At 35.8% G+C, this 18,865-nt stretch overlaps 1 protein-coding gene across 2 annotated transcripts in view; it reads left to right on the top strand.

Moving 5' to 3' along the window:
- The first annotated feature begins 2,397 nt into the window (after positions 1–2,397).
- Positions 2,398–18,865, top strand: part of LOC109097672 (rho guanine nucleotide exchange factor TIAM1-like) — a 62,139-nt gene continuing 45,671 nt past the window's right edge. The window contains exon 1 of one of the 2 annotated variants that reach the window (XM_042765083.1): positions 2,398–2,583. The gene's annotated coding sequence lies outside the window, so the exon portion shown is untranslated. Of the gene's footprint in view, positions 2,584–15,658; positions 15,895–18,865 lie in introns of those variants that run through there. The other variant, XM_042765082.1, reaches the window with a different exon arrangement.

Genomic DNA, 18,865 nt, shown 5'->3' with positions numbered 1-18,865 from the left:
AAGAATTTAGAATTTGTAACATTACAAATGTCTTTACTGTCACTTTTGATTAATGCATCCTTACAAAATCAAAGTATTACATTTATTTTAAAAATCATACCGAGCCCAATTTAATTCAACAATTGAAGAAACATTTTGATCTTGAAGGATCTGTGTTTTAAAGTGTTCTGGTGGTGTTTGGGCCTTTAAATTATTTTTAAACTAATTATGTCCACCTGAGCGGTTGCTCGGACCTCTGTTTCCTAGCAACAAGGCCAGATGTCCTGCATCACTGTGGGAGGCGAGTACGAATCTAAGAAGACGTTTCGGTTCAATGTTAATGTTACATAATAAGGGCTCTTTATGCATCAGAGAATCTAAGGTGATTTTATTGGCTTTTTAGCCATTGTTTCTGAGTTTAGCTTTACAATTTTTACTTTTGATCTCGTCCCATGTCTTTGTAACTTCTTCTCAGTTTGTAACAGTTGAAATAGAATGCTTTTGTTTGGTTAAAACTGACTCTGTTAATCCTAGGTTCTGTTTAGTCCATTATTGTATTATTGAATATTCATTTAATCTCCTTTTGGATGTATCGATATGTTCAAAACCTTCTAGGTGCCCGCTCAAAATGGTGGTTTTCTTTACAAGAAGGAAGTTCCTGCAAGAAGTTTAAAGACTGTCAAGACTCCAGGAACCCTGTCATAAGGGACATAATTTGAGGTACTTGATTTACATAGTGAAGTTTCTTGAGCACACAGGATATCTGACAGCTTCAAAAGTTGTCAGAAGTTCTCCAGAGGGTTCCTCCAGTTCAAACTGAGGAGCCCCAAAATTATTTTCTCATTTTAACAGTGTGCTGTAATGGTTATGTTCAGTCTGGGGATATATTTGGACCAACGGTTAGAGGTCAGATGCCATACATGGCACTCATACAACAGGCCAGGGGTCCTGAATCCTCCTGACCAGACCTTTGCCCCCTGGGTATGTGTGTTATTCAGCCAGAACCTCGAAATAATCTTAGCCTGTGACGTCTGAGGATAGAGGATGGCTGTGTGGTCCACTTTCACTGGAGTTCTGCCACCTTTTACTGCCTGAGAACGCTTCCTCTCTGCTCAGCTATCAGGTTATGGCAGAAGAAAAGTGGACACATACAACAGACTTCACATCTGGATTTTTATTGCACTCTTTGGAGTTTGACGACTCTTCCTAATAGTGCATTGACTCAGATCACATTTATTCCATCCCACATATGATCTTATTTTCTTTGACTTTGAGTGCTTCTGAGCATCTGGGCCTTAGAGTCAATTTGTATGATTTTGATGTAAATGATATTTAAGTTTTTGTTTGTGTTTTTTGCTTCTTTGATCCAAGTGGAATCACTAACATCTGCTCTTAATTTTATGACCTTGTAGATCAGTGTGCTTGAAGGAATATATTATATATATATATATATATATATATATATATATATATATATATATTATATATATATATATATATATATATAAAAGCAGTGGACTCCGTCTGTCTGAGGCCACTTTGAATATCTAATTCAAAATCTGATCTAAAGCTGAAATGTTTAGGAATTTAGAAAATATTAAAAGGTGAATATTGTGATATAAAATAAATTAATACAAAACTTAATCTTCACTATTAGATCCCTAATTAAATGCATAAAAATGTATTCCTACTATAAAATTAAATTATAACAATATTCTATTATGAAATTACAATTAAAAATAAAGTGAATGTAGTAAATAAAAGAAATGCACATTACAATCAATTTGATTAGAGGCCTCAGACATTTAGGCAACTTTGCACATTATTATATTTTGAGGTATAAATCTATTATTTCAAAGTGTTTTGCTTTTGTGTTGACATTTGTCATTGTGGGTGTATATAGCCTTTAACTAGTTTTATGACCTCAAAACTTTATCATGTTTCATTTGGCACACCATCAAAGGAATATGCTTATTTGTAGCTACTTATTATCTTATCAAAGTCTTGCTCTGGGCCAGTTTTCACAGCAGGAACTATAAAGCTTGACCTTTGACCCTGTAGTTATGGGACAAACATGCAGACAGGAGCTGATCCCTTTTGTAAACTGACCTTAGCCAATCAATCAATCAATACAATAGCCAAGCCAATCAATAAATTGCTAAACTGCAGTGAGGAACTGAGAATAAATATAATTCACATTTTTTTAATCTCAGATGATGAAACGCAGTCCAGTCTGCTCAGTCGTAAACCGCAGCCACAAGTCTATAAGTAAGAGTAGTGCAACTGAAAGATTGCAGGTTTATGGGACATTCCCACCGTAGTGTAAACAGGAAGTGGAATAAAAAAGGCTGCTCAGAGTTACTACTCAAGATAATAAGAAGTTCAGAATGTACTTGGCCAAGCTCACATCAGTGTTACTACACAAATCACTTTCACATTATGTATTAGTGTCCTGTGGGGTTGAGGATTCGCTCCTTTAAATAGCCGTTATTTAAATGTCTAATTCAAACCCTAACGCACATGCAAATGAGTGTTACAGGTGTGGCTGCAGGGGGATCAGACTGAGGAAGAAAGAAGCATGTTTACATCTGCATATGTGTCGCGGTGAGTTGTGCTCCTTCCTTTTTATTCTTTATGTATTTTGCAATTTTAAACATCAGTGAAAGTCGACGAAGATAAAGTGAAAAAACATTTATTTGACCTGGTTAATTTTGTTTTTTTACTTTCATTTGATATCCAATGCAGAAGGCTGTAACTCAATGAATGTGTTTTGTTCTGCTCCTTTGTTGTTTGTGTGTGAGGGGGTGTCTTTGAAACATTTTTACATGAAACAGCAAACTATTCATGAATTTATACAGAAATCATGTAATCTTAGGTAAAATAAATGGCATGGAATTTAATTAATGCTGAATAAATCAATTAAATTAAAATATAAATAAAATGTATTTAAAAAAAATAAAAATATGTATATGTGTAAAAATATATTTTAAAAAGTAAATACATATTTTATTTTTATAATTTAATACTATATAGGCCAAATATTACAATGGGAATGAATTAAATGCAGTACAACACATTCAGATGTTAAGTAAAATGTTGATGCTGATATATAATATTAAAACATTTAATAAAATCAGCATAAATATATTTTATGTAATTTATTTTGTGTTGTATTGCATTTAAATGCTTCTTTTAATTTTTATTTATTTTTATTATATACAACACACACACACACACAAAAATCTAAATATAGACTAAAATTGTCTCTCATTAAAATAAATAATAATAATAGTAATAATTCTTTTGACTTTATGACCTGTGCATGTTCTCAATATCCTTTGTGAGATACCCCAATGATTTCTGTGTCCATATTGTTTAACCTGTGTATGCAATCACTGACATGTCATCCTCTTACTAAGTGAGGTTGCTTTAGGGTTGCATGTTTTTTATTATCAGGTTGGTGTTGTGGTGCGTCATACCAGAGGCAGTTTTCATTCCTGACCTCTGCTTCTAGGTTAAGGTTATTTCAGAGCTGGTAAAAACAGTCCTTTCTCTGAGCTCGTGAGACAGGGGATGCAATTAGAGTCATTAATTGGAATGGGGGGCGTACTGAGAAAGAAATGAACACCTGGAGGCAAACGGGAGAGTGGGTGGGATTTTCTAGAGTGCATTGGTCAAAGCCGTGTGTGTGGAGGTCTCCATCTTTCATAATTCAGCATCCTAATGAAGCATGCAAACGCAGCTCTGTTCAACTGCATAATACAGCTGGTAGACTTCTTTTTTGGATTTGTCGTCATTTGCCCTTGCAGACTGTCTGTCTGTGGAATTTTTTTTTTTTTTTTTTTTTTTTTTTGTGCATGAGATCTTATGACCGATTATGAATTATTCTCCAGTATACTCGGGTCAGATCTCTAGGGGCAGAGGTTATTTCACAGGATTTGTGCCAACTGTATCACTAGTTATTCAAAGATATTCATGTCTTTTGAAGTGTCCTCTGCTGACCTTTCAGCCAAGTCTGCTGTTAAAGTAGGGGAGTTACTTCTTTTATAGCTCTCTGTGTGTGGTGGTCAGGATTTGTCCCCACAAGGATAACAAATGAAACAACATATAAAATATAAAATAGCATAAAAAATTCTATTAAATATAAAATTTAAATATGTAATGAGATAAAATAAATTATGAAATTAAATTAAATATAAAATGAAATATAAAATAAAACAAAACAAAAGGAAATAAGATTAAAAAAATAACAAAACACTGTAAAGAGGTTTGAAATATCTTTATTAATTTCTTAAAACATTAAAAGTTAAGTTTGATGTTTGGGATAGGCTTACAGTTAGATGTTTTTATTAGTTTAGTAGTAATAATTAATTACTACTTAATTAATTAATAAAATAATTACTAATGATTATAATAAGTATTTAATTGTTCTAAAATGTTTTATGAAATTTTTTTTAATGAAATTATGAGATAAAATAGAATAACAAAATCAAATATAAAATGAAATAAGACAAAGCAAAAGATCAGTTAAAATAACATACAATAACAACAAAAAAAAAAAAAAAAAAAACATTTAAAATAACCAAAAAAATTAATAAAAACAGAAATATTTTAGTATAGGTCTTCAAAGGAAAGTTTCCACCATGATCTTAAAATAAACATGTTGGTAAACTCAGGTCTCAGAATAATGCTGTGGTTGGTCTATAAAAACTGTCATTCTGGCTTTCTTTATTTAAGTCTGAGCCTAGATCAACACCTTTGGGTATCTTTAGGACAAGAAAACTAGGAAGAGTTCATACATTTGCTTACTCAGCTACTGTGTGTGTGTGTGTGTGTGTGTGTGTGTGTGTGTGTGTGTGTGTGTGTGTGTGTGTGTGTGTGTGTGTGTGTGTGTGTGTGTGTGTGTGTGTGTGTGTGTGTGTGTGTGTGTGTGTGTGTGTGCGAGTAGCTCTCTGTGGGTGGTAAAAGTGCAGGCTGTCCATTTAAGGGAGGGATTATTCTTTTCTTTTTTTCTTTCCTTTGCAACAGGACATCAGTCTGGGAGGAATTTTTACCTTCTGATGTTTTAATCCCCCATTTCTCTCCCTCTCTCCCTCCTCATGCCCCTTTTCTGCTGTCCTCATCAAAATGATGCTTAAGCATCTCTTCAACTCTAAGTACTTTTGATGGGATTTCAGCTGCCTTGTATTATGTGGGTTTGTGTGCCTGTGAGAGTGTTTATCTGTGTTTGTTATTATAGACAATGTTCAGAAATCAGCTCTGACATACAGTATTTAACAAATTGAATCATATTTATTGTGTAAAAGTGTTGCGAAAAATTTTGACTTCTTTAAATTAACCGATTAGACAAATAAATAAATAAATAAAATAATTGCACCATTAATTTGGACTAATTATGCATATTTGTTTTGTGCTTATTTTATTTATTCTCTTTTATGAACTGTTCGTTTATTAACAGTTTGGGATAGGCTTACAGTTAGATGTTTTTATTAGTTTAGTAGTAATAATTAATTCCTACTTAATTAATTAATAAAATAATTACTAATGATTATAATAAGTATTTAATTGTTCTAAAATGTTTTATGAAAAAAAATTAAATGAAATTATGAGATAAAATAAAATAACAAAATCAAATATAAAATGAAATAAGACAAAGTAAAAGATCAGTTAAAATAACATACAATAAAAAAAAAAAAAAAAAAAAAAACATTTAAAATAACCAAAAAAATAAATAAAAACAGAAATATTTTAGTATAGGTCTTCAAGGAAAGTTTCCACCATGATTATTTTTTTTTTTTGAATGGAAATCTTACACAGTATTACATTTTATTTATCTAAAATGGTTATTGTGCATTAACGACTGTTAGCCATCTTGGTACGCAAATGAGCACTTATGCGCATCCCTGTTTATTCAGTTAAATTGTCTGTATTATAATTGTGAATATAATGAAATGTATGTAAATGATATACAGATTTCTAGATGATATTTTAAACTTTAATTATTTTAAAAATGTAAATAATTTGTATTAATATCATTATCAATATTATTAATATATGATATTATGAATATTATTAATGATGTCTTTTTTAATATAATGCAAATGTTGTGTGTATGATTTTTATAGGTAATTCCGTTTCCTTAAATTCAAATGAACATCTTGTTTGTTTCCTCAATTCAAATTCAATTCAAATTTTGGAATTTAGTTTAATGATAAAGAAACCTGAAAAGTAAGTGTGTTTGTGTGTGTGTGTGTGTGTGTGTGTGTGTGTGCGTGTGCAAGTGAGAATTTAACACACATTTCATATCTAGTTAACTATAGACAAGCAAAACTATATGAAAAGAATTAGAGACAGATCACATCCTTTCTCCCTGACCTGGAAATAAGAGATTCACAGTATGGAATGAAAGAGGGAGAGAGTGAGGACAGCAGAGAAAAAGGAAGTGAGAGAAGCCAGGGGCGGACTGCACTAGCACTGCCGCATCGCTTTTGATTTACATGCTCTATATCTCTGAGCACTTGAATTTGTGTTTTGTGTTGTACGGGCATGAAACTAGAGCAGAGCTATTGTGCTGTGTTCCAGTAACAATGATGAAAGCCGATGAGAAAGATGCTTGGATAAATGTACAATCTTTGCAGGATAGATTCTACTTAAGTTACAAGTCCTCTGTTTATCCACCAGCCTGATTTCAAAGGCAAGTCAGATAAATCTGCAAAACCAACAATAGATAAAGGTTGTGGGTGTAAGCTATAATTTTGAGGACAAACTTGCTTAAAAAAATTACAAAGAAGTTAGTTAAATCTCAGAAAAAATAATCAAAAGAAAAATGGTTCATATTGTAAAGAAATGTCTTTATAATTTCTTAAGACATTAAAAATCAGTGCTATGGTTTGGGATAGGCTTACAGTAGTTGTTTTTATTAATATAGTAGCAATAATTATTATACTAATAATGATAATAATTATTTAATTATTATACATCATTTAATATTATTTTAGTTATTTAATTATTATGATAAACTTTTTGTTTAATTTAAGTATAGTAGAAGTTAATAAGTCAATGGAAAGCTATAATTTAGACAGGTAAGAAGACATTTGGCATTGTGGCATTTTGATACACTGTCCATATCACATTCATAACACCAACAGATCCAGATTTACTGACTAAAGGCCCGTTCACACCAAGAACGATAACTATAAAGATAACAATATCTTCTGTTTATTCTAAGCGCACCCTCGTCTGCCACTTTAAATTCTCGAGCGCGTTACAGCAGGATGGATTCTGATTGGCTGTCAATTTTTTATCGTTCATCAGCTGGAAAAAAATCGTTTTGAAAGTGATTCCAACGATATCGTTTGTCTTTATCGTTATAGTTGTGGTGTGGACTCTGCTGTTCTTTAATACTTAAAACGATTTTTAGAACTATATCTTTATCGTTATCTTTATAGTTATCGTCCTTGGTGTGAACGGGCCTTTATTATGTAACTTTTAATTTACCACCTGATTCAGCTGTTACTCTTCATTCTAATACAGAGTAACCTCTGTCTGACATCCCAGTCACACTGAACTGTTGTCAGTGGAAGATCCGGTCTACTCTCAGATTAGGTTTTTTTGTTTTATAACCTCTCAGAATGATTTAGGAGTGAAGAAGTGTTTGTATTGTACTACTTTACTATAAATTCTTACATTCTTAATATTTATTGCTTCTATTATATTTCACCCATGCTTTCAGTTACAGATATTCCAGTTACAAATATTGAAAAATATTCTGTGACTGACTAAAAATCTAAATATTTGAAGCAGTGTTGGTTGTGAATGCTATCCTTAAGATTTTCAACAGCGTTGATTAAGCCTTCATGGATTACAGACTGAATTTGCATTCACACATTTATGTCTTCATTTAGGAATGTGTATGTGGGAATGGGATATAAGAGCACAGATTATTTTATACTTTACTGTTCAAAAGTTTGGGGTCAAAGATTTTTTAAAGGGGACATCAGATGCCCATTTTCCATAGGTTGTTATGATTCTTTAGGGTCTTCATGAAATGTCTGCAACATACTTCAGTTAAAATTCCTCAGTGCATGTCTCTTTAAATGCTAATGAGCTCTGCTCACCCCACCCCTCTTCTGGAAGAGGAAAGGCGATTTGCAAATAATCATTTTAAAAAAATGGAGTCGTGTGAGACTTACTTCTTCTGCAGAAGCTGTGGGCGGGGCTTGATCAATATGACATCATATTGCTCAGAAAATCAAAACTTCTTAATTATTGAGACTTTAGGTTTTTGGGGGATTAAAAAAAGAGTACTGAATGGATTTTTATCATTGTAGGGTGGTTACATGCAAACACCATGTAAAAGTGAATTTTGCATCTGATGACTCCTTTAAATATTTTTGAAAGAAGTCTGTTATGCTAGTCAAGGCTGCATTTATTTGATTGAAAATGCAGTAAACACATAATAATGTTAACTATTGTTATAATTTAAAATAGCTGTTTTCTATTTGAATATATTTTAAAATATAATTTATTCCTGTGTTGAAAAACTTTATTTAAACATCCATTACTCCAGTCTTTAGGGTCACATGATCCTTCAGAATTTTTTTTTTTTTTTTTTTTTTTTTGGTGTTTTGTAACATTATAAATGCCTTTGCCACTTTTGACTACTATTGTAACTATTACTACTGATTGTGTGTAACTATTATTTAACAGTAACATATTTGTTCCTATACATCAGGGTTATTCAAATCTTGCCCTGGAGGGCCAAAGCGGTGCAGAGTTTAGTTCCAATCCTAGTCAAACACACCTGAGCATGCTAATCAATAAGAATGAATTTTCTGTATTGATTTGTTTTGAATTACACATTGCATTGTGTTGTGTTTTAGGGTTGAAGGAAATGTCCATAAACTTAACATATTAACATATTCTACATATTTATTTTCTAGTGTACAGAACCCTCTAATTACAGAATATTCTATAGAAGATTCCATAATCCCTCCGTCAGGCAGTAAGATGTCAGCGTGCAAATTACAAGACTCTTACATCAAGCAGACAGTGAGCGTACACACACTTCCCACAGATTAACAGACGTCACACTGAAGACCTCAGTCAAAGTCTACCCGACCCTGTTCCTTCCCCTCATGTTCGTCTTGATTAGATTTGCATATTTCAATTTTAGAACAGAAATTGCTCCGTGATGTTGTTTGGTCAAGTCCCACAAGCCCATCTTGGCGTGTGTGTGTTTTCTAAATTCATTTTTTCTCAACCCCAGTTGGGCAGACCTCTCTTTTTCTGCATCACTTGAACGTTTGACTCGATTTGGTGCCTGGACTTGTGTCCCAGGGGCTTTGATGTAAATTGGAGAGAGTCTCAGCACTTGGACACTCTGTCTGGGCGTCCAGCCTAATGAGTGTGGCCAGGGTAACCTCCACACCTCTCGCTCCTTTTTTTGTTGTTGTCTTTTTCTCTCCACCTGCCCTCCCTGCCCTTCTTCTCCATTATCCACCTCTCTGTCACTCCTCTCCCTGAATTTCATTTTTCATCCTCCACACTCTTTGTTTTTCTTCTTACACATCTAAACACACATTCCCTCCATCCCTTTGTTGGTTGTCACACTCATCCCATTCATAATACATCTCCCAGAGAAGGAAGACCCATGAAACCAGTGGTTTCCTGCCCTCAATAGACTTGGCCCACATTTTCAGCTTACTGTCAGATGTAATAATGTAGCAGTGTTCTTGCGTTAGCATGTCTGGTTAGAAGATGCCCATCAGCTTTACTGGGCTTAACTGGAGCTTGTGTAATTCATGAGAAATCACTCTGCCTTTAAAGCCGCATCTTATATGCGGTAATGTAAGGGAATTTACATTATTCCTATACATGTTTTCATGTTTATATCTTTTCTGTTTCCAGATTTTGACAGAATTAAACCTGAATTTCTATGCTTTGCTGCTCATGGTCTTGAAATATTTTGACCAAAACACTTATGCTTTAATGCTTGAAATTGAAGGCAAATATGAATTGTGCTTAATAACCACTAATGTTTTCTGAAAGAAGTAATTATTTTATTAAGTTAAATAATTATGTTTTTCCTGTGATTAAATGTTCCTGTTTGGATTTTAAACATAACAAAATGTCAATGTATATACGTCACAGTGGGTTTGTTTCTACAAAAATCATTATAGATAAGATAACTAGTTTTTATTCTTCTTTCTGTGTGTTCTTATTTCATGGATTATTTGCCCTTAATGTTCTGAGGGCCCCATTACACACGACTGCTAGACTTTGTTTGAACAGATCATTTTTTTTCTGTTGATAAGTCACATCATGGGACGTCACAATCTGTCTTTTATCAGAGAACATATATTTGCATTTTCTCATCCTTACTGTTAAAAAAGGAACCAAAATTTTTTTTCAGGTTCCCTTTTCAATGGCCACTGAAAATGAAATAGTTACAGACCTATATTATGTAATATAACAGTGTCATACCATAAATAAAGGGGGAAATGCCAAATGACACATCTTCTTGTCATGTTTCATGTTCTCGTGATGATAAACTCTTTTAATAAGTTTCTGTTTTTAGAATTCATGCTGTGATTCGGACTCTTGTAGCCGCTCTGTGTTGGTCACAGGTGTTCTTGAGGTGATTTATTTTTTTGTTTATCCAGGTGGCCTCTGTATAGCTGCAGGATGGCCGTGCCAACCTTGCTGCGGGTAGAGCAATGGGATAGAGTTTATCGCACAAATGATGGTGTGATCTATCCTTGTGTGTGGTCTGTGTAATTGTGAAAAGGACACTGACAGGTTTGGAGGGTCTGCGGGCCAGAAACTGTGTAGTCTTTGATAATAATGCTCACTGGCAGCCTTTGTGTGCTGTTTCAGCACATATTTGTGTATGTGTTTAGATTATGAAGGAACTGTCTCATACTAAGGTGCTTGATAAAGTATATATGTCTGTTATTTAAGTGTGACCTCACTTTCACACTGCAGAGTCAGTTAGAGATAAGAGAGCCAATAATGTCAGCAGGTGTGTGGCTTACAGAAAAGATAGGCCTAGGCTAGATGAAAGAGTAACTAGATATAGAATAAGGTCTAGATATGGACACATAAATCTTACATACAGATGTTTTTACATGCCTTGCAGCAGCATATACAGTGCGTCCAAATGTCTGAGACCACATCTGGTGACCAAATTTAAATGACTGAAGTTAAAAGTTAAAAATTCAAGAAGATGAAATGGAATATTAATACTGTTAATACTAATATAATATAAAAAATGAATATGATCATTAATAAGATATAATAAGAAGAAGAAACACTTTAAAAACATTGTGATGCCACTTATTGAACCATAGTTCACAGCAAAACTCAGACAGCTTCGCTAGGCCAAAGAGGATGCCTACAGGAGTGGGGACAGAATCTTGTACAATCAGGCCAGGAACACACTGGCAAAGGAGATCAGAGTGACTAAGAGAAGCTACTCTAAAAAGCTGGAAAACTAGTTTTCAGCCAACAACCCTGCTTCAGTGTGGAAAGGCCTGAATGACATTACAAACTACAGGACACCACCCCCAGGACTGAGGCGAATCAACAACTTGCTGAAGACCTGAATGAGTTTTACTGTAGATTTGAAACTCCTGGTCTCTCACCCCATACCTACGTACACAAACATTTACACCTTCAGTAACCCCCATCTCCCCCCTCATGTACTTCAGATCAGTGAAGATGATGTGCGGCAGGTCTTTAGGATACAGAAGAGAAGGAAAGGAAGGATTCAACAATTCGTCTTCTCCGCATCACCCTAGTGCCATTTTGGAGAGTGTCCACTGAACGCAAACAGTGTATTTGGTGCCAGGGTGACGCGGAGGAGACAAAATGTTGAACAAAGTCTTTTTCTTTTTTCTTTTTTTTTGCACACAAAAAGTATTCTCGTAGCTTCGTAATATTACGGTTGAACCCCTGATGTCACATTGATTATTTTACCGATCTCCTTGGTACGTTTCTGGACGTTGATTGTGGTAATACCCTTGCTCTCTGGGAGGTTCAGAGAGCTGTCAGAATGCATCAAAAATATCTTAATTTGTGTCTTACAGGTTTGGAACGACATGAGAGTGAGTAATTAATGACAGAATTTTCATATTTGGTTGAACTGTCCCTTTAAAGGGGTCATATGATGCGATTTCAATTTTTCCTTTCTTTCTGGAGTGTTACAAGCTCTTGGTGCATTAAGAAGGTCCATAAAGTTGTAAGGATTAAAGTCTCAAATCCAAAGAGATATTCTTTATAAAAGTTAAGAGTCAACCACGCCTACCTAAAATGGCTCATTCTAATACGCCTCCACATGTCTACGTCACGATGTGGGAAGATTTGCATAACGGTGCCCAAATGTTCAGGCAAAGAAAGGTGTAACTTTCATTCTCGCTGTAGTATTGTATTTAAAGAAGTGATGATTCAAACGCAAGGTTTGAGCAGTGTAGAGTAGCGCTTGTTGTTTGTCATTTCTCCGATCACAAATGCAGACATGGTTTTATGTTTACGTGGCACGATGCAACACAACGTGTAAAAAGGCAGTATAAGTCATTATAATCAGTAATTATGTCCCCACTGGATGCAACAAATGCCTCGTTTATAATGGGTTTTAATGTTTTTGTCACGTCGCTCCAGCCGGGACACAGCATCACAGTGTGGTGAGGGGGCGTAACATTTCTGTCACACGCTTGAGGTATTCGGCCAATCACAATGCACTGGATAGCTGGCCAATCATAGCACACCCCGCTTTTCAGACCGATGAGCTTTGTAAAAATCGACGCGTTTCAGAAGGCGGGGCATAGAGAAGAAACAATAATGTATAGTATGTGGAAAATAATGTTTTTTTTTAACCTTAAACCACATGAACATATTTCATTACACCAAATACACAAAATTATGTTATTTTTAGCAGCATCATATGACTCCTTTAACTGATCACTGGAGCTGTGCGAAGTCCCTGCCTGCTTCAAAAGCTCCACCATCATCCCCATTCCAAAGAAACCCAAAATCACAGGACTAAATGATTACAGAGCTGTTGCCCTAACATCTGTGGTAATGAAGATGTTTGAAAGACTGGTGTTGGCTTTTCTGAATGACATCACTGGATGCTAACTAGACCCCCTACAGTTTGCTTATTGAGCAAACAGGTTAGTGGATGATGCGGTGAACCTGGGACTGCGTTATATACAACAACATCTAGACAAACCAGGGACCTTTGTGAGGATCCTGTTTGTGGACTTAATTTCGGCTTTCAATACAATCATCCCAACACTCCTCCAGACCAAATTAACCCAGCTTTCTTTTCCTAGCTCTATCTGTCAGTGGATCACCAGCTTTCTGACAGACAGGCAACAGCTAGTGAGACTGGGGAAATTCATATCAAACAGCCACACCATCAGCACTGGTGCAACTCAAGAATGTGTGTTCTCCCAACTAAATGCTTTAGTAACAAGGTGACAGTGCCAACTACTGGCCTGGTGTACCTAAAACTTTTTGGAATTTTATTTTGGATTTGTGTAAATGCAAATCGTTTTGAAAACGTTGTAGTGTTTACGTGAAAATTCTTAAAAACGCAAGGGAAAAACTTTTCCGTTTTTTTAATACATCGTTGTCGTGTAAATGTAGCCTGAGAATGTGAGTGTGTGGGAGAGGGACAGAGAATAATAGACGTGATTTGACTGACAATGTGCAAGACACTGGAGAACAGCATACAGGTGGAGCATCTCACACCTTGACTCTTTATTCTGTGGGTTTGTCTAAACACGTTTATGGCTTCTTTAATCAAATCACCGTAGTGTGACAGTCGGCCAGTCAGCAGTGAGTGATATTCAGCCAGTGGATTAGCAGAAATTACTTGTGCTTAGGGAAGAACATGTGCTTTTGGGTAAATCATCACTGAACTTAAATTCTATTCACTTACTGTGTGGCAGATACAAACATCATTGTGATTCCTTAGAGCCTGTTTGTGAATGTCACCAGCACCCCGAGGAATGAAGGTGTGTCGGCTTTGTTCTGAAGGGAAGTTTAGTTGGTGATGAAAGCATTACGGGACATTATCTAATTCTCCACGCCCTTCTCCTTGCACAGACATGTTCGGCTCTCATGGTCGCTGAAGTACAGAAGCAGTTATAAGATGCATTTCAGGAGAATCAGGTGTCTTGCAATGATGCATGTTCCTTTAAAATCTTTTAAAACTTGTGTACATTGTAATGCCCATTATCATATACAAATCTTTTTCATTAAGTTTCAATAAATGGGGACCCGAGAGTTCGAGCTTTAAAAAGAATTCAAAAGCACCATTAAAGTACAGTTAAAGTCTTCGGGAGCCATATAAAAGCTTTATATAAGGAACAAACTGGGTCTACTTTCATTATTCACTAGTCAGTGATTCAGAAATCAGAACAGTACATTTCACAAACCAGTTTCAGACCAGTTTTGTGAACTGATTCAAAATTCAAACGAAAAGATCAAATTCAAAAGAATGGTCTGTTCACTAATCAGAACTTACTAATCATACTAATCATACTTACTCATCTGTGTAAATGCTCTAAATCTGTCCCTCCCAATAATGAGAATCCTGGCCACACAGCCGCCCTCATCTTAAGCCTGACCCAGAGAAACTTTTACCAGAATTGCAACCAGACTGTTGGTTCTGTGACAGCCTGTAGAGGAAACACTCAAGGAATTCACATGCATACATACACCTATGGTTTCTATTCAGTTGGTTTGTAAGCATTAGTTAATCATTGATCACTAGTTAATTGTGAAGCAGTGGCTCCCAACAGCTTGCCGTGGGTTAAATCAAATGAAAATTACGTATTGAGGGAGTTCCATTTGTTTAGTAGATTATATATCTTAGTGTTGATTGTTAAGTGCAACATTGAAATGTTGTCTTTCCAAAATCTGACAAAAATTGGCTGCATATTATGTGACATGGGAACACTTTATTGGCATCTCTTTTTTTAACATACCAAGCATCATTAAAGACACATAAAAAAACTATCATTAAATTTTTTTATTAAAACTTTTAAAGTGTAGTTAGTTTTAACCTTAACCATATTTGAGTATGTTGTAATGAACCAATATTAGAAAAATGTTTGACATATGCATTTTTAAATTTTATTTAATTTTATTTATTATTCTATTTTATTTTCCCATAATACCACAACATAATGTGTGTTAATTGTATTTTACCTTTTTATTTTATTTTATTTTACCACAACTTAATGAATGTAGGCTATATAATGCATTTTATTGTATTTTTACTACTATAAAGTGAAAAACTTTTTTCGTTTTTTTTTTTTTAATAGTATTCAAATAAAAGTTTTTTTTTATACTTCATAGTAAAAGAATTAAAATGTATGATAGACATGTAGTATGTTGTGGTATTATGTATGTATGTGCTTGTGTGGGTCTTGTGTACACAAGTATGGTATCTTATAGGCTCACAGGCAAGCAATTTAAAAGGAAACGGGGTGTCTCAAATGCTTAGGGGCAAAGACCCAGGCTGTGTGCTGGCAGATACTGTTGATCCAAAGGAGGTGAAATGAGAGAGAGAAAAAGAGGGGGAAGAGCGAAGGGGGAGGTGAGAAGGAGAGGGGGAGGAGAAGCAAATGGAGGAACAGGGAGGGTTGTGTAAATGGGTGAGAAAGAGAGCGAGAGAGAGTGCACACACCCCTTTCTGCACGCTCAGTCGACAGACTCATCCTCACATGGTTGGAGTGAGTGTGCTGTGGAGTTCTGATAGACAAGAGACACAGAGGCATGCAGGATTACAGCCAGTACTTGGAGGAGACATTACCTGTATAAAATAGGCAAGGAGACATTCAAACAACTAATGTTTGGATACTTTATTGAGGAACAGCAATGGACCTAGGATTTACCTCTGAGGTATGCCACACCATCAACTGTGTTTCCATGCTATTTTGCTATCTTTCAGAGATGTCTTTGCAGTTGGACATTTATGTCTATCTGTTGGACTTTCTCTGGGTCCCCTGGGACTGTGTTTGAGTGGACGACTGACAGTGATAAATGCCACACTGCTTGGTTAATAAGGTTTACTTGCCATGGAGTCTTTGAAAGTCTGTCTTGTGCGCCTTTGTTGGACAATCAATATGCTGTGTGTGTCTAAGTGTGTATGTGGGGTTGTTTTGAGAGGTCTCAAAAACAAATGGTTATGTGGTCATAAAAATCCTTCATCCAGACAGAAATGTTTGGAAGCCAAGGAGGAGGATCCATCAGTGTATGTTCTCTCTCACATGCTGCCTTTGTGTGTGCGTGTGAATTTTCTCAATGGACAGAGTAAATCGTCCAAGTTTGCTCTTTAATTTTGCAGTTCTGTCACAAATTATGTTCTGTATTAACATGTTTTGTAAGTTGAAAACTCAAATGACAGCATGCTTTAGTTGTGAAAGTATTGTATGTACAGATCTGTCCACATACCCAGTGTTTTGTCTGTAAGAGTCTGTCTGAAATGTTTTGCAGCCTTGTTAAGTTCTGCTGTGTTACCTCATGAATAATGTGCCTCATTTAAAAGTTTTACTGTAAACCACCAGAGCCGCTCCAGGATAGTTCAGTGTGTGTTTTTATGTAGGAGTGTGTGTGTGTGTGTGTGTGTGTGTGTGTGTGTGTGTGTGTGTGTGTGTGTGTGTACTGGTATATATGGTTCATGAGGACACAAATGTGTATAATAATATGGGTACTACAATGTAAGTACTCATATGGTTTATGAGTACACTTCAGGTGTCCCCATAAAACAAAAGGCTTAAAATGAAATTCAATGTGAAATTCAAAAATTGGCAGTAGTTTTCTGTAAGGGGTAGGTTAGGTGTAGGGTGATAGAAAATACAGTTTGTACAGTATAAAAACCATTACGCCTATGGAGAGTCCCCGTAAACCACAAATGCAAGTGTGTGTGTGTGTGTGTGTGGTCTACAGTTCTGTGGAATGTGATTCATTGTGATTAGACGACTGAAAAAGCAGCTGAGATGAGACTCTGAAGAAAGATACAAAAGAAAACAGACAGCAAAGTGAAATGTAAATAAGATCAAGATGACATACTGTACAATCAGACCTGAAAGAAAGACCTAGATGCAGTGGACCACTAATATTGATTAGTGGTCTGTCTGGGCTCGGGGGGTCACTGATGCAGTTCTCAGCTGTTTGAAGTCAGACAGAGATGGCACACAGGGTGCCAGATTCCTTGGTCGCCTGAGGTCTCCCAGTGGTCTAGTGGCTTTATGAATGAATTACTGTAGAGTGCGGTGTGGAGGAACTCAGACAGGCCAAACAAAGACTCCTGCAATCTTCAGTCTAGGTGCAAACACAGCAAACATTGAACCACACTCTTCCTATACCACCATATCACTGACTTTACTCTCAGAATCACACTGGACAGAGGCTACTTGTCTCCTTTAAGAGCTCATATCTGGACTTTATCACGTGCGTCTGTCTTGTTCCCATCATATGCTGTTTAATCTATGGATTAGACTCAATAAACATACTCCTTCCTTTAAAACGGGCTGCTTTCACAAAGTCAGATTGATTTCAGAAGCCAGTAGCTTTTGTGTTTTGGGTCAATAAGTAGCAGACAAGACTGTTCCTCAAATACTGGGCATATGAAATGTAAAAAGTACATTAACATGTAAAATACCGGAAATTCTTTTGGAATTGCAGACCTTGCAGTAGTTGCTGGTTGTGTGTTCAAACATGAGTGTGTATCAGTATGCATGTATTTTAAACACTTTATTGCTCATATAATAAAAGATACTGTATTTGTATAGAAGTGTGTTTACCTGTGTGAAGGCTTTGAAAGGCAATCTTGTTGTTTTGCTTTGCTCTGTACGTGTTTTAAGTGGAACTAAGTAACAGAATGGGCCTCAGGGCATTTCTTCCTTCTTCTGCCCCACTGGAGCAGAGGGCATCAGGGTGATACATGGGGGGTAGAGAAGCTATATGTGTGTGGGGGGTAGGAAATACGGCTTAAATGGGTCACAGCACCGCCACAGCATGTTTAAAGTATACATTAACGAAGCTAATGAAAGAGATGAGGAGATAATGAGAGAAAGGCAAGGCTTTGTGTTCATTAAAAGTGTCTGAATGGGAAAAAAAAGGAGGGAGAGATAGGAGGTTAGGAAATTGTTTTGAGATTTTTTTTAAAGGTATTTATCTCTAAACTTGTTACAGATACTCTAAAGTAGTTTTATACAATTTTCAAGCAGCAATCAAACACACGCAGTCATTGTTCTCACTGACAGCTCATGAATACATATAACCTAGAAACCAGATGACATGGATCAAACAAAAACTGCATAACCATTACGGATTATATGTGATGTTGTGGCCTCTGTAAACCCATCAGGAACAGTCTGTATTATATGAGATATTCTAATCCTCATGTTAGATGTGTATGTGCGAGACCTGACAGACATTCCCCATTGTCTCTTGCTAATGTGTGTTTCTTAATGCAGCGTGTCCTCCATTCATTCAGCGTGTCCTCCTCTTTCAATATTAGCACTTGACTGGTTGTTTAAACGTAGACCCACAGGAGGTGTCGAGGAGGGGGTAATGGGAGAAAAAAAGAATTAGAAACATACATTTGTGGCTTTGTTCGACAAATTATGTGCGTGTGTGTGTGTGGGCAGCTTTTGCTATCCGTTTCACCTTTAGCTTCTACTGAAGGCAGGAGAGTAATACGACATTATTGAAAGTAGTAGTAGGAAGCATATGCATGTGTGTTTAAACTCTAGTAAGGTGATCTCTGTGTGAGAAAGTGAGCTCAGGAAGTGGTGAATGGACTGTTAACACCTAGATCAAGAATCTTTGAGTCAACTATTTATAAAGGAAAATCCGTAAGAATTTA

Source organism: Cyprinus carpio, chromosome A10, assembly GCF_018340385.1.
Source record: "Cyprinus carpio isolate SPL01 chromosome A10, ASM1834038v1, whole genome shotgun sequence".
NCBI classification, from domain to species: Eukaryota; Metazoa; Chordata; class Actinopteri; order Cypriniformes; family Cyprinidae; genus Cyprinus; species Cyprinus carpio.
The sequence above is the reverse complement of the archived record's forward strand: the minus strand, read 5'-3'. Positions and strand labels throughout refer to the sequence as shown.